Raw genomic sequence first — 13,069 nt, 5'->3', positions numbered from 1 at the left:
TAGTCAAATATACACAAAATTAGTTAATTATTACAAATCATTTTAGTATCACCATTGGTTTAATTCATGTAACAATTTCCCATACGATCTCTACACATTTACGTCTGCTACATTTCCCGTGGAATGTCAAAAATATAGTTAATTTATTTCCTAAATTATTTAATAAATAACTATTTTATATTTACCTTTATATTATATCAAAAAAAAAAATTCAAAAGACTTTTCCATATAAAAAATGTGGAGACTCAATTTGAACTTTTTGCAGACACTATTTGTTAATATAAGATGTCGCTACTCAAAAGCACGTTTTATGAATGACACATGTATGAATTGGCCCAAGCTCCCCCTTCCAAAGCTCACCTTTCGGTAGTCCGGAGGCTTAACATGTTATCGCCGTCACACAACAGCTGACATTGAACAGCCCGACACCATGCGATTTATCGTTCAATGGAAAAATACACATTTGTCGTTAACTGGCAATAAAAAATGTAGCGAGAACACAGAATGAATAGCAAATTAAACGTTCGAAAATGGGCAGATGTCACAAAGCCAACTCTTTTCACGAAGCCTGTGTAGCTGAAAAGAGCTGGGAAAATAAAATAAAATAAGAAAATATGGCCAATAATTTATGACACGACAACTCTGTCAGCTGTACGCGTTGTACGTTCCTTTTTGTGTAGTACCCAAATGTTGGCATATGCACAAAAACAAAATGTAAACAAACATAACACCGAGACCACTTCTCTCTGTTAAGAAATTTGTAATTTAAATATTTGCCTTCAATTATTCGTGAATACAAAATAAAAACCATTTGAAGTTGATGGTAAACGTTCGCCGAAATAACTACGTATCCCCGTGCTGCTAACTATTTTGTGATGATGAATATAAATGGCTCCTGTAAGCAAACATCGCCACAAATTTGCATGTATATAAAAGACTAGCCACAGGTAAAAACATTGGATTCCCATAATATTCATACAGATCTGATTATCTCATTCATTTTTCTTTCGTCATTTTCATATATGGTACACCGAGGTTTTATCCAACACAAATTGCAAATAGAATCGCACAAGCTGGCAAATTTATGGTCAAAAGGGAAACGCTGCAATGAAGTGTTTGCATATCCATTTCTGGCAAATGCATAATCAGCCAACAACATTTTGGTTCACCGGTGCCTGTGTAAATGTAATGATTATGGAATGTGTCATAAAAATTGTGTTATGCAGCTGTATATACCTGCGATGACATGATGAAAATGTTTTTCAAATTTTGGAAAAGCAGCATTACAAACATTGTCCATGTACAGGTACAAAAAAAACATTGTACAATATTTAATTGGGTGAAAAATTGGAAAAGAATTTGAACAGGTAAATGAATGTGTGTTTGTGATTACAAACATGTTTACGAAATAAATATCTTTCTTATTTTTACAGGTCAAATTGTATATGACACAAACAAATTTATGGACAAAAAGGGATTCAATTGGAATAATATACAGGCTATCCGTTTTATGATGTGTGATTGCGTGGACAAAAGTATCCATTTTACAAAACACTGCATTTATGAATGAACTCTATGGCAGTGTAATTGAATCATTAGGAACAATGACTTTTGCCTTTTCGAGTTCGTTCATTGGCGTAAAATGTATGCACGCCGGTGATGATGGCAAATTCATGTATAGAGGTGGCGAATAAAAAATCAAATCCTGAATACCTTAAAATGTGGACATTTACAAATTGCACTCATTTTGAGCAAAATCCTATCGGATAACTGTTGATGTTAAAGATAAGTTCAATGTGAAATAGTTTGTTTCTATAGTTACTAATTTTGTTTCTTTTTTTTTTCTTACAGGTTTTCCTTTATATCTACAATACTAAAGTCTTTCTTTCTTTTTTATAGGTTCTTGATTGCCGTCAAAAATGGAAGATCGCATACGATGATAGGAAATTTAATGATAATACGTGCGAACGTAATATTTAACAACAATGTTACAATTTAAGCTGCAGCAAACATTACAATATGGTGAGATCTCGACGATATAGTTTAAAGTAGAAATAAGTAGTTTAACTAGAATTAAGTAGTTGTACGTGGTTTAACTAGAATCATGTAGTAAATTGTCCAGGGCAATGCTTTTATTGTCGTAAGTGTTGTGCATGTATAATGCCGATTAGGTCGCCTTTCAAATTTTCAATTTCGTATTGGCTATTTCCAATTGCCTTTCGCACTCGGCATTTCAGCCACTGTTTGCATAGTTTTGCATTAATGCCTTTTGCAAAATTGCTTTGCACAAAGTTTTTTCTGAATACCTCTTGACCTGGTTTATATACCACATTGCGACTTCTACGATTATAATATTTGACATTTCTCTCATAAGCCTCGTGCATCTTTTCCTTCAAGCGTTTATGTATGAGCTGCATCTGGTCAGACTTAGGTAGAATAAGCGTTTCGCCTTCTGTTATCGAATTCAATTTTCTTAATGTGCATTCAATTTTCGAGAGTTTTTCATCCCATCGGGTTTGATCATCCTTCAGGTAACTTCTTATAGTACTCAATATGGTTTGGTTTACTCTTTCACTCGCGTTAGCCTGTGGTGCATGTATTGGCGTGCGAACATGTCTAACGCCAAATAATTTTAGTAAATCCTGAAACGATTCTGAAACAAACTGTTTGCCGTTGTCGGAGTGTATTATCTCCGGCACTCCAAATTTATGAAAAACTTCTTCGAGAATGAATTTATTAACCAAATTAACTGTTGCCTTAGGCATCGATTTCAATAAAACGAATTTAGTTTTATGATCTAAGACAATGAAGATAAAAGCCTTTCCTGATTTTGTTCTTGGGTAAGGACCAAGAAAGTCAATATATATTTTCTGAAAAGGTCTCTGTGTCTTCACTTCATTCCCCATTGGTGGTCTCAGGACTTGTTTAGGATTTTTAATTTCCTTGCATGTATCGCATTGTCTCACATAATCACTGGTATGAATTGCCATGGACGGCCAATAAAAGAATTGTCTGATATTATGTAATGTTTTCGCAATTCCTCCATGCGATGTATTATCCTCGTGTGCCTTTCTAATTGTTTCCTTTGTCAATTTGTCCGGTAACCATATCTTCCAGCATTCGTTTTCGTTGTCTACATTGTCGTTGTTGAATTTTACCCTTTTATAAATAATCCCATCAGTAACTCTCAAGTCAGGTAATCGATCCTTATTCTGTTCAATGGTGTCTATGAGTGTTAAATACTTCTGGTCTTTAAATTCATTCGAGTTGAAATTCAATATACCTCTATGGTGATGAACAATCTCATCCATATTCAGCCTGGACAACATGTCTGGCACAATATTCTTTGAACCTTTTCGGTGTTCAATCGTGAATTTATATCCTTGGAGTTTTAAACTCCATTGAGCAAGTCTACCGTTTAGGTCGTGTTGCCGCATTAACCATTGCAGGCTAGAATGATCGGTAATAACAGTGAACTCCATGAGTTCAATGTATTGCCTGAATCGTTCAATGGCCAATAACACAGCTAGGCATTCTTTCTCAGTTGTTGAGTAATTTTTTTTGTGCATTGTTCAGCTTCTTTGAAAAATATTCTATTGGGTGTTCGCCATCTTCTTCATCTTTTTGAAAAAGAACAGCCCCAATTCCAACATTAGAAGCATCACATTGCACAAAAAATGGCTTAGTGAAATCTGGGCTCGTTAATAAAGGACTTGACACTAAACGTAGTTTTAATTGCTCAAAGGATTTTAAAGCTTCAGGGGTCAAATTGAATTTTGGAGATTTCTTTAACGTATCCGTGAGAGGTGCTGACAAGGAAGAAAAGTCGTGGATAAACCGACGGTACCATCCGACTGTACCAAGAAATTTTCGGACATCCTTTTGATTTCTAGGCGGCCTTATATTCACTATCGCCTCTATCTTGCTCGGATCAGGCTTCAGTTTTCCTGCTCCTACTATATATCCCAGATACTTTAATTCCTTGTAACAGAACTTAGACTTTTCCATGTTAATGGTCAGTCCAGCCGCTGTTAACCTATTGCCCACAATATTGAGAATATCGATATGCGTGTCAAAATTAGATGATACAACCAATAAATCATCAAGGTACACAAATACCCGGTCCTTTAACTCTGAAGGAATCACCTTGTCCATCAGTCGACACATTCGTTGGGCTGCATTACACAGTCCGAAGGGCATTACTTTGAATTGATAATGTGGCCTTCCTTGGACTGTGAATGCAGTCAATGGCCGGCTAGATTCCTCCAGGGGAATTTGCCAAAATGCGTCCTTTAGATCTATGGCTGAAATGTAGTGTGTGTCACCTAGTCTTGCAAGCAATCCGTCAATATTCGGTAACGGATAAGCGTCTTTTCGCGTTACCTTATTTAGCTCCCTAGCATCAAGACATAACCGATTTTTATTGGGTTTTATTACCAATGTAACACGGTTATTCCAGTCCGCGTTTTGAGCCACCTCAATCACGTCAAGTTCCAACATTCTGTCCAGTTCATTATACATGAGTTTTTGAACAGCCGGACTGACAGGAAAATACCTCATTTTCCTCGGCGGTGAATTACCAACATCAATGCTGTGCTTTTCGAGATTAGTTTTGCCTAATCCAAATTTAGTATAGCATCGAAATGAAAGTTTTGCATTTTCTCGATTTCATCCACAGATACATTTCCCATCTTGATCCTGATACCAAGTTCACTCCATATGTTATAACCAAGTATTAGAGTCTGTTTCAAACTCGGAACCAAATAAAATATTTCGTCCCGTTTCATATCTCCACATTCGATAGTCAATTTCACTTTCCCTATTATCTGACGATTATCACCACTTGCAGTTTGAATAAATGATTTGAAATTTAGAACAGGTACATTCATCTTTTTTACGTTCTCTATACAATCCTTTCCCAGACAACATATGGATGCACCACTGTCCATTAGTCCTCTGTATTCAACACCATTTAATTTTACATTCAGGTAGGGTCTAATGTCATTGTCCGTGGCAAGATGTGTGGATGCGATCTCTTTCCTTTCTCGTTTTCGTTTGGCATGATTTGTCCTGGCTTTAATTATCTTTTTGCTGTGAGGGATGAAATTCTTGAAAATTCTCTTACGGATTTCATTGTAGTTTTCTAATCTCTCCTCATATGGTACAATAGTTTTCAAATTTCTGTAATCGTTTTCTTGTTCTGTTCTATCCAAAATTTTGGGTGTAATGTTTATGGAAGGTTCTTGTAGATTTGCAGTTTGTACAGCAGCGTCTCTTACTGGGTTTGACCTTGTTGCGAACATGTTGTCCCAGTCGCCTGCATGTTCCTTTTGAAGTTTCCCGCGCATTTGGGGCATTTGGGTGATGTGACTCCATCGAACCCACATTTGAAACAAAAAATGTTTCTTTGCTCCATCGGGCAGTCTATGAAAGTATGGCCTGCTGTTTTACAGTTCCAGCAGACAAGCTGTCTTGTTGAAGCTGTTGCTCGTTGAATTTCTTCAACTTCTTGAAAATATTCCTGTTGTTCAATATCATTGTAGTCCACTTCGTGTATACGTTTGAAATTATTTTGTTGTTGCTGTTGGCGATAAGAAATCCTTTTAGCAATGCTTCTTTCAGCTCTTTTACACTCCTCTAAGAGCTCATCTATAGTTTCGATATTCTTGGGGTAAATTAGCTGAACGAGACCTTCTTTCAAATTGTCTTTTATAATCCTGACAATTTCATATTCCTGGATTTGAATGCGCATTTGGTTTTTCAACTTTATTATTTCCGAGATAAATGTATCGGCAGTTTCGGATGGCAACTGACGCCTATCCATTATACGTCTCTGAATCTCGAAATCGCTTTCAAAATTTCGAAACTTTTTGACCAAATGGTACTTTAAATGGTCCCAGTGGCAAAAAGGATTTTGTTGGCGAAATTCCCAGATCCAGTCATATGCTCGACCCGTCAATAAATGGTGAAATCCCTTGACAAAAATATCCCATGGACAATTATAATCCATTCTAAGGGATTCAGCCCTAAAAACGAAATCCTCTACACTAACTGATTTCGACGACCCATCAAATTTTATACCCCACTTTTGTAGCTGTAATGGAGTCATTGGTTTATATCCCAAGGCTAGATTTTGATTGACGTATTGTGTTGGTCCCTGATGGTGTAAATTAGCCTGTGATTGTCGTTGGTTAGGTATTTGTTGATAAGGTTGTTGATGGTGGTTTGGTAGAAATAGCTGTGATGGTGGTTGATTTTGGCTAGTATTGATCCGTTGATTTGAATGGTTATTTAAATGAGGTTGTTGTATGAAAGATCCATTGCCATTGTCCATTCTATTATTGGAATTATCCGCAATCGTGCTATTTAAATGAGAATCTAATGAATTTCGTATAGCTTGTGGAATCATCACCGCTAAACTTTGTTCGATAGATCTCATTATTTGCGCCTGAACAGCTCCAACTGATGCATCTACATAATTGCGCAAATTAGCTCCGACGTCATTATCCGTGGCCTCTTGATCTGCTCGTTCGTTCACCGTAGGAAGCCTTTGTTCCTGTCTAGACATTCTCGAGAACTCTCTTCTTATTTCTTGTGCAGCAATGCTGTTGTATTCAGGGGTAGAAATATGGTTAGATGTCTCTGGGGAAGAAGTAGTTCGTGGCCCAAGTTCTCGGGGAAGTCTCAACGACATAAGAGGATTTATACCGTTTTGCGAAATGACAGTCCTGTTCAAGTCAGATATTGAATTCGAATTTGAATTCTGAGTATTACTCGTAGAGTAGTTGTTAACATGGTCCGTCAAGTGTGCCAATTCCTGAGCTAAACTAGTGTTTCTAGCCGTGATATTATTTGTCGAATTCAAGTTTGTGGGCGCGATATTATTTAATCCCTGAGCTAAACGATTATTTCTAGCCGCAATACGATTTGATGATCGAGATGGTGCTCTATTGGTATTCATGATGAATTTTCAAAATTTTTTTTGTATTATGCCCTTGATAAAACTAATTCGATTGGTAATAATTCAAATGAATAGAATTTTTATGTATATAGCAGAGTTTTGAATAAATGTTATTAAGCAAATAAATATTTTGATATGGATATTCGTTTAGATGAAAAGACGTAAAACAAAGTATAGAAATTTGATTGTTGTTATTTATATATGGTGTGAAATAATGGAAAAACATATAACATGTAGTATTAGTAAATTAGTTTTTTTTTTGTATATAATATTTAGTATATATAGATGATAGTGTTTTAGTTGTTTTATCAAGTTTAATTGCAAAATTATTAATAAATTTTGTTAGTTTCGTTTCAGATTATTACTGGCTGAATTCTGTAAGCAGTTCTTGGTTGAGATAGATTGGTAGGCCGAAATTTAATACAATTCTATCGCATGCCCATAGCAATTAAGTCTTTCTAACTATTATTAGAAATTTTTATTTATAAGCAAACAAATTGTAATTAATATTATCTTTCCTGTTTCAATAAAAAAAACATAAAGTAAATTCAGTCGAATTTAAAAACGAGGTGTTTCTTTCTTTTTAAATGGCGAGGTTTTTACTTCAAAAGATGTAAAAGGTTCTAAATATATGGGTGGAATAATTAAAATTGTTCAACAAATTCTTAGTCCATATTGAATATTTATAGAAACGAATAAATATAAAGCTATGTAGCTCAAACAAATTATGATTTCTTATAATATTCAAATATGATTAAAAACTTTTTTTTTTTTTTGATTCGCTCAATATTCGAAAATACTTGGGAATCGTTACGACACAGCATGGTACTAGCAGCGTACCTTCCGGGATACCGTTCCGAAGATATGTTCTCATATAGTGCGTTTGGTTATTGATATTCTACATTCTGAGATGGATGATTTTGATGGTTGCCAAAATTGATTGACAGAGCTGGGATACCTGATGTGCATACATACATGAAAGCAAAACATAATATCTCAGATGTCAAGACATCAAATCAGCTCCATGTTGCCGGGCGCCAAATTTGTAATGCCTCTATGTGTATTTGCGGAAATGGTACTATTGTCATAGGCTGCGGCTTAGCTCGCCGGACGGGCAGGTTCTTCTTCCGCTGAGGACATACAAATTACTTTTAGTACCATATAAATTCAAAATTCAAAAATATAACTGCCACTCTAAATGAAAACAACAAAATAATGATATGTAAATGAATCGGGATTGGATGCCTTTTTCCCTTTTGACCGTTACGATATTTTTTTAAATTCAATCGTCTGTTTAAATTTCGGCCAACGACTGAGACCAAGGTGATATTGTCTCGAATGGCTGCCCACCCCGTATGACTTCACAGTCATCCTTGGTATTTTCCATGCCATATTTATGAAAATACCCCAAACATGAATTAGTCTATCTCTAACCCACTGTTACATTTTCAGCCTTTTAGTATTTATACTAAACACATGTTGATTTCTCTACTTTTCACATTAATACAATTTTTATTAAATCAGTATAAGTATTTATAATGAAATATAAACAAATTAATAATTATAACATCTTTTATTTTTAATTACATAAATAATATTAGTTTATTTTTGAATAGTTTTTCATATAATTTAACAATATTCAAACATTTTACATTATTAATATTAATGTAATTGTTTAAAATTTTTGTTTAAATATATGAATGGATATATATTTATTGTTACTATTTATCGTTTTTATTATTTTGTTGACTATTTATTTTTGAGATTTACTTTAAAAAGAATTCTGTTATAAAGATGACTTTATTAAATTTGCCAAAAATCATATTTATAAACAAATTAGAATGAAAATTATGGATTTTAAATTGGTTTATTAATTGTGTTAAATTATTTTTTTTTTTTTAAATAGCAACAAATAATTTTATGTGTTTTGTTCAATAGAGTATTCAATGATCGATTATTGTTTTAATATTTTTAATTCAGGCCTAAAAGAATCATATTTATTATACACAATTTTAGACAATTTTACATTGAGATTTTTTTATATATATATATATATATTTTTTTTTTAATTAGACAAAAAAAATATTAATCTTATAACATATTTTATATCTATATCTATATTTTTTTGTTTTTGATTTTGTAAATTTCATGTATAGTTGTATATTTTAACCAAATGTTTTATTTGACAAATTGTATACATATTTTTTTTGCATGACTCATATATAAAAAAAAAATATTTTAAAGTAATTTAAAATAGAATAGTAGTTTAGTAAATCTTTCCTTTTTTTGTTTAGAATTTCAGTATATCCTTCATGTATATAGTAGTTTTAATTTTAGTATATAGTTTTAGTTATTCTTTTTTTGGTATCTCAGTTGTGATTTTTAAAATATACGATTATTAAGTGGTAAGTACTTTTTTTTAACAGCACAGACAACAAATATGTTGTAGTGCTTTCAATATATGGAAACAATTATGGCCGCGTCTGTCTCCAAGAATTTCCATATATGAGAGCACTACGAAGTTAATGGAACAATAGGACACAGGACTAAAGTTGTTTGATTTTTTTTTTTTTGTTCAGCCTTAAAATATGTTAGTTTTCTTTACCTTATTTTTCTTTCATACAATTTAACAGCATTTATCACAAAACCTGCATGTATCAAAAAAGCTTCTGTTATTTCCAAGCTCAATTTACCAGTGGAGCTTTCGAGCGACTTGCCAGCCATCTAATTCTGAAATCTGCCTCCACGTGTTGTCGTCACTTCAACACGTGGGGTACATGCTGGTGTGAAGATGGCGTGGTTTTCTATTCATTTGTCCTATTCGAATAAAATAAACGAATTATCAACCTAAGTTGAAACTACAGGCAAAGTTATGAAAATACAACCCTTAAATGCTGAGATCGTAGTGAAACTATATTTTCTCTAAAATTCTATATAATTTTTATCGGATTTCACTCCTTGTAATTTTTGAAATCCCATAGAAAATATATTTGGGGAGATGCCCCAAACGATTTGCCACATGTATTTAACCAATTTGATGCAATATCCATCAACACTTAATAATGTACAAAAAAAACGTAGACTATTAATCGATTTTGTAAACTTATCTGTGTTATTTATACCACATCTTCTGTCAATAGTCAAATATACACAAAATTAGTTAATTATTACAAATCATTTTAGTATCACCATTGGTTTAATTCATGTAACAATTTCCCATACGATCTCTACACATTTACGTCTGCTACATTTCCCGTGGAATGTCAAAAATATAGTTAATTTATTTCCTAAATTATTTAATAAATAACTATTTTATATTTACCTTTATATTATATCAAAAAAAAAAATTCAAAAGACTTTTCCATATAAAAAATGTGGAGACTCAATTTGAACTTTTTGCAGACACTATTTGTTAATATAAGATGTCGCTACTCAAAAGCACGTTTTATGAATGACACATGTATGAATTGGCCCAAGCTCCCCCTTCCAAAGCTCACCTTTCGGTAGTCCGGAGGCTTAACATGTTATCGCCGTCACACAACAGCTGACATTGAACAGCCCGACACCATGCGATTTATCGTTCAATGGAAAAATACACATTTGTCGTTAACTGGCAATAAAAAATGTAGCGAGAACACAGAATGAATAGCAAATTAAACGTTCGAAAATGGGCAGATGTCACAATTTCTAATACATATCTATCGCCCTATAAATCATAAATGCACTTTTGCGAAGTTGCGTAAAATTTGCTTTATATTTAAATATTTCCGATATTTTTTACTAACATTGTGTCCATCTCAGGGCACTAGCCCATAGATAACTAAGTAATAACCCTGCCAACATTTTTGGAATTTGACGACACTTCTGAGAATCTCCACCACGTCGAAAACAATCGTATACGATATCAAAAACTCGTCGGAAAAGCGCCGTCACTATTGAGAAGTTGTACCACGCAAAAGTTACTACAAAAAGGTTTCGCATGAGTGCAATTATTAGGTGCCTTTATAGATCAATTTAGAACGACGCCAATAAGGGACCCTCCAAACAATCAGAAAAAGTGCATTTTAAGATAGTTGTAAAAGAATCATTGTGGTCGAGTAAAACACGTTTGTTTAGATATTTATTAATTTGTGTAAACATTTACAAATTCTTAAAAATATAACATTTATACCACTATCACATTACATTTTAAATAATTTTTGGCATTAATGATGATGTTGAGTTACAAGTAGCGAGTTACATGTTGCAGCGTCTATCAACTAGTGTTTTTATTTGATGGAAGCAGCATGTCTGTAAAATATCTGAAAAACAATCACTTTATTCCATTTGGAAAATCAAAAATTGTTCACCAATATACCTTTCGCAATTTTAAGCGTATAATCTATGTTTTCAGAACTTTATTTTCGTTTTTATTTAATTAAAATATAACAAGCTGGTTGCGCTTGGCGTTTCACAAAAAATAAAATCGTAGTAGGGATGGCAAAATACTTTCATGTACTTTTTGATGTACCTTTTCATGATGGTTGAAGTGACATTTACGAGTCTGTGGTAACGATGAGGATGAAATGGAACTTTGAAATGCTGGCAGGGAAATACTGCTAGTTAATACTAGTTAATACTGTTATAATAACTGGTATATATTTATTCATTAAATTGTTGTTTTTTTTTTTTCACACAAACTTTGCGGAAATGACGATCCTTGACGTTTTTGACCGGCTTCCTATGCCCGCTATATAGTCTTTTTCTGTGTATCCTTCCGTCTTGACAGCATCTGAAATAAAAGATTATATTAGTCAATAAATATACAAATAGAAAGTCATATAAGAAATATTATCTGAATCTGGCACATGGCTCCCCTGAATCTGGCGCTTGGAGAATGGAACAAAAACCAATGTTGCTTAGAAACGTTGACTTTTTATTCCTAATTACAGACCCCTTACGCAGTAAGTGGAAGTCGTAAGCACTGGTTGCCCACTACGAGCCGACTAGGTGACTAAGTAATAGCTTTTATTTGTTTATGTTTTGATGGAGTTACATTCTGTTAGATTTTTCAATGCTAAGGTATAAGTAGTAGCATTGTCAACTATACCCAATAAACACAGGATGAGCGTTTTTCAAATGCAACAACTTTTCAGTTTGTGGGTAAATATAATTTTCAACATAAATTCAACTTGACTTAAAATAGCTCATCTTCAATACATCTTCAAATTGTTTGCGAATTACTTCCAATTTGCCAAAATGTTGACGAAATCTTTGAAAAGGTGTTGAAGATAATATGAGAAAACTTTGACAAAACACTACCCTAAAATTCAACGAAAAAACCATGTGGTTTTCAATACTTATTTGTGCAACGAAGTTCGTGGTCAATTGCAAGAAATTAAAAAAATGGAAAAAGACAAATAACCAAATAGTTTATAAAAATAGGTAAGAAAAAATGAAATAAAACTTTAAGGAAGTCACTAAATGTATATCTCTTTGTAGAAAACTAAAATTATGGATTCCACGTTCTTGAAAACAATAAAAAGCTGACCGATGAAAAAATGGTGGACAATTAACTGGAACTGCTTCAAATAGTTTATAATAATTGGTACGTCAATATGAAAAATTAAATCAACACTTTAGAGAAGTCACTAAATTTAAATCTCTTTGCAGAAAACTAAAATCTTTGGATGCTATATTCTTGCAAACATTAAGAAGCTGACCAATGAAAAATGAGTGGCTTATCGACAAGAAAAAGTTTCCAGAAACATTACAAGTGCAACCAATTAAAATTGTTAAAAACAAATTGTTGAAATCAACAACTTCTGGATGAAAATGTGCATCACATCGTCAGTTTAATTCATATGCTATTATCAGTTTAAAATGGATATTTTGTGAATTCCTTCTGCTGGAAATCAATTCTAACACGCGGTCCAGTACGTTCCTAATTTCAAATTGCCCGCATGTTAATAAATTTTAATGCTGTTTTATGACACCAAAAGGAAGGAAATCGAATTATCAATGCAAAAGTGTTTACTAATAATGTTTAAGATATTTAAAGTTTTGCTGTTTTTTTTTTTTGTTCTTATTTGTTGATATGTTTAATAATATTATTATTTATCAATTGGT

The 13,069-nt window shown here is 33.1% G+C and overlaps 3 long non-coding RNA genes across 3 annotated transcripts; 2 read left to right on the top strand and 1 right to left on the bottom strand.

Annotated features, from left to right (window-relative positions):
* The first annotated feature begins 816 nt into the window (after window positions 1–816).
* Window positions 817–7,526, top strand: LOC142221823 (uncharacterized). Its single transcript, XR_012718208.1, has 4 exons — window positions 817–947; window positions 1,063–1,367; window positions 1,434–2,022; window positions 7,308–7,526. It is a non-coding gene; the product is annotated as an uncharacterized LOC142221823 (long non-coding RNA).
* A 3,522-nt stretch (window positions 7,527–11,048) lies between these two features.
* Window positions 11,049–11,544, bottom strand: LOC142242023 (uncharacterized). The gene is made up of 2 exons (XR_012723920.1): window positions 11,319–11,544; window positions 11,049–11,262 (listed from the first exon to the last, which is right to left on the bottom strand). It is a non-coding gene; the product is annotated as an uncharacterized LOC142242023 (long non-coding RNA).
* A 571-nt stretch (window positions 11,545–12,115) lies between these two features.
* LOC142242017 (uncharacterized) lies at window positions 12,116–12,744 on the top strand. Its single transcript, XR_012723917.1, has 3 exons — window positions 12,116–12,385; window positions 12,443–12,548; window positions 12,614–12,744. It is a non-coding gene; the product is annotated as an uncharacterized LOC142242017 (long non-coding RNA).
* Window positions 12,745–13,069: the final 325 nt, after the last annotated feature.

Source organism: Haematobia irritans, chromosome 1, assembly GCF_050003625.1.
Source record: "Haematobia irritans isolate KBUSLIRL chromosome 1, ASM5000362v1, whole genome shotgun sequence".
Classification (NCBI taxonomy): domain Eukaryota; kingdom Metazoa; phylum Arthropoda; class Insecta; order Diptera; family Muscidae; genus Haematobia; species Haematobia irritans.
The sequence above is the reverse complement of the archived record's forward strand: the minus strand, read 5'-3'. Positions and strand labels throughout refer to the sequence as shown.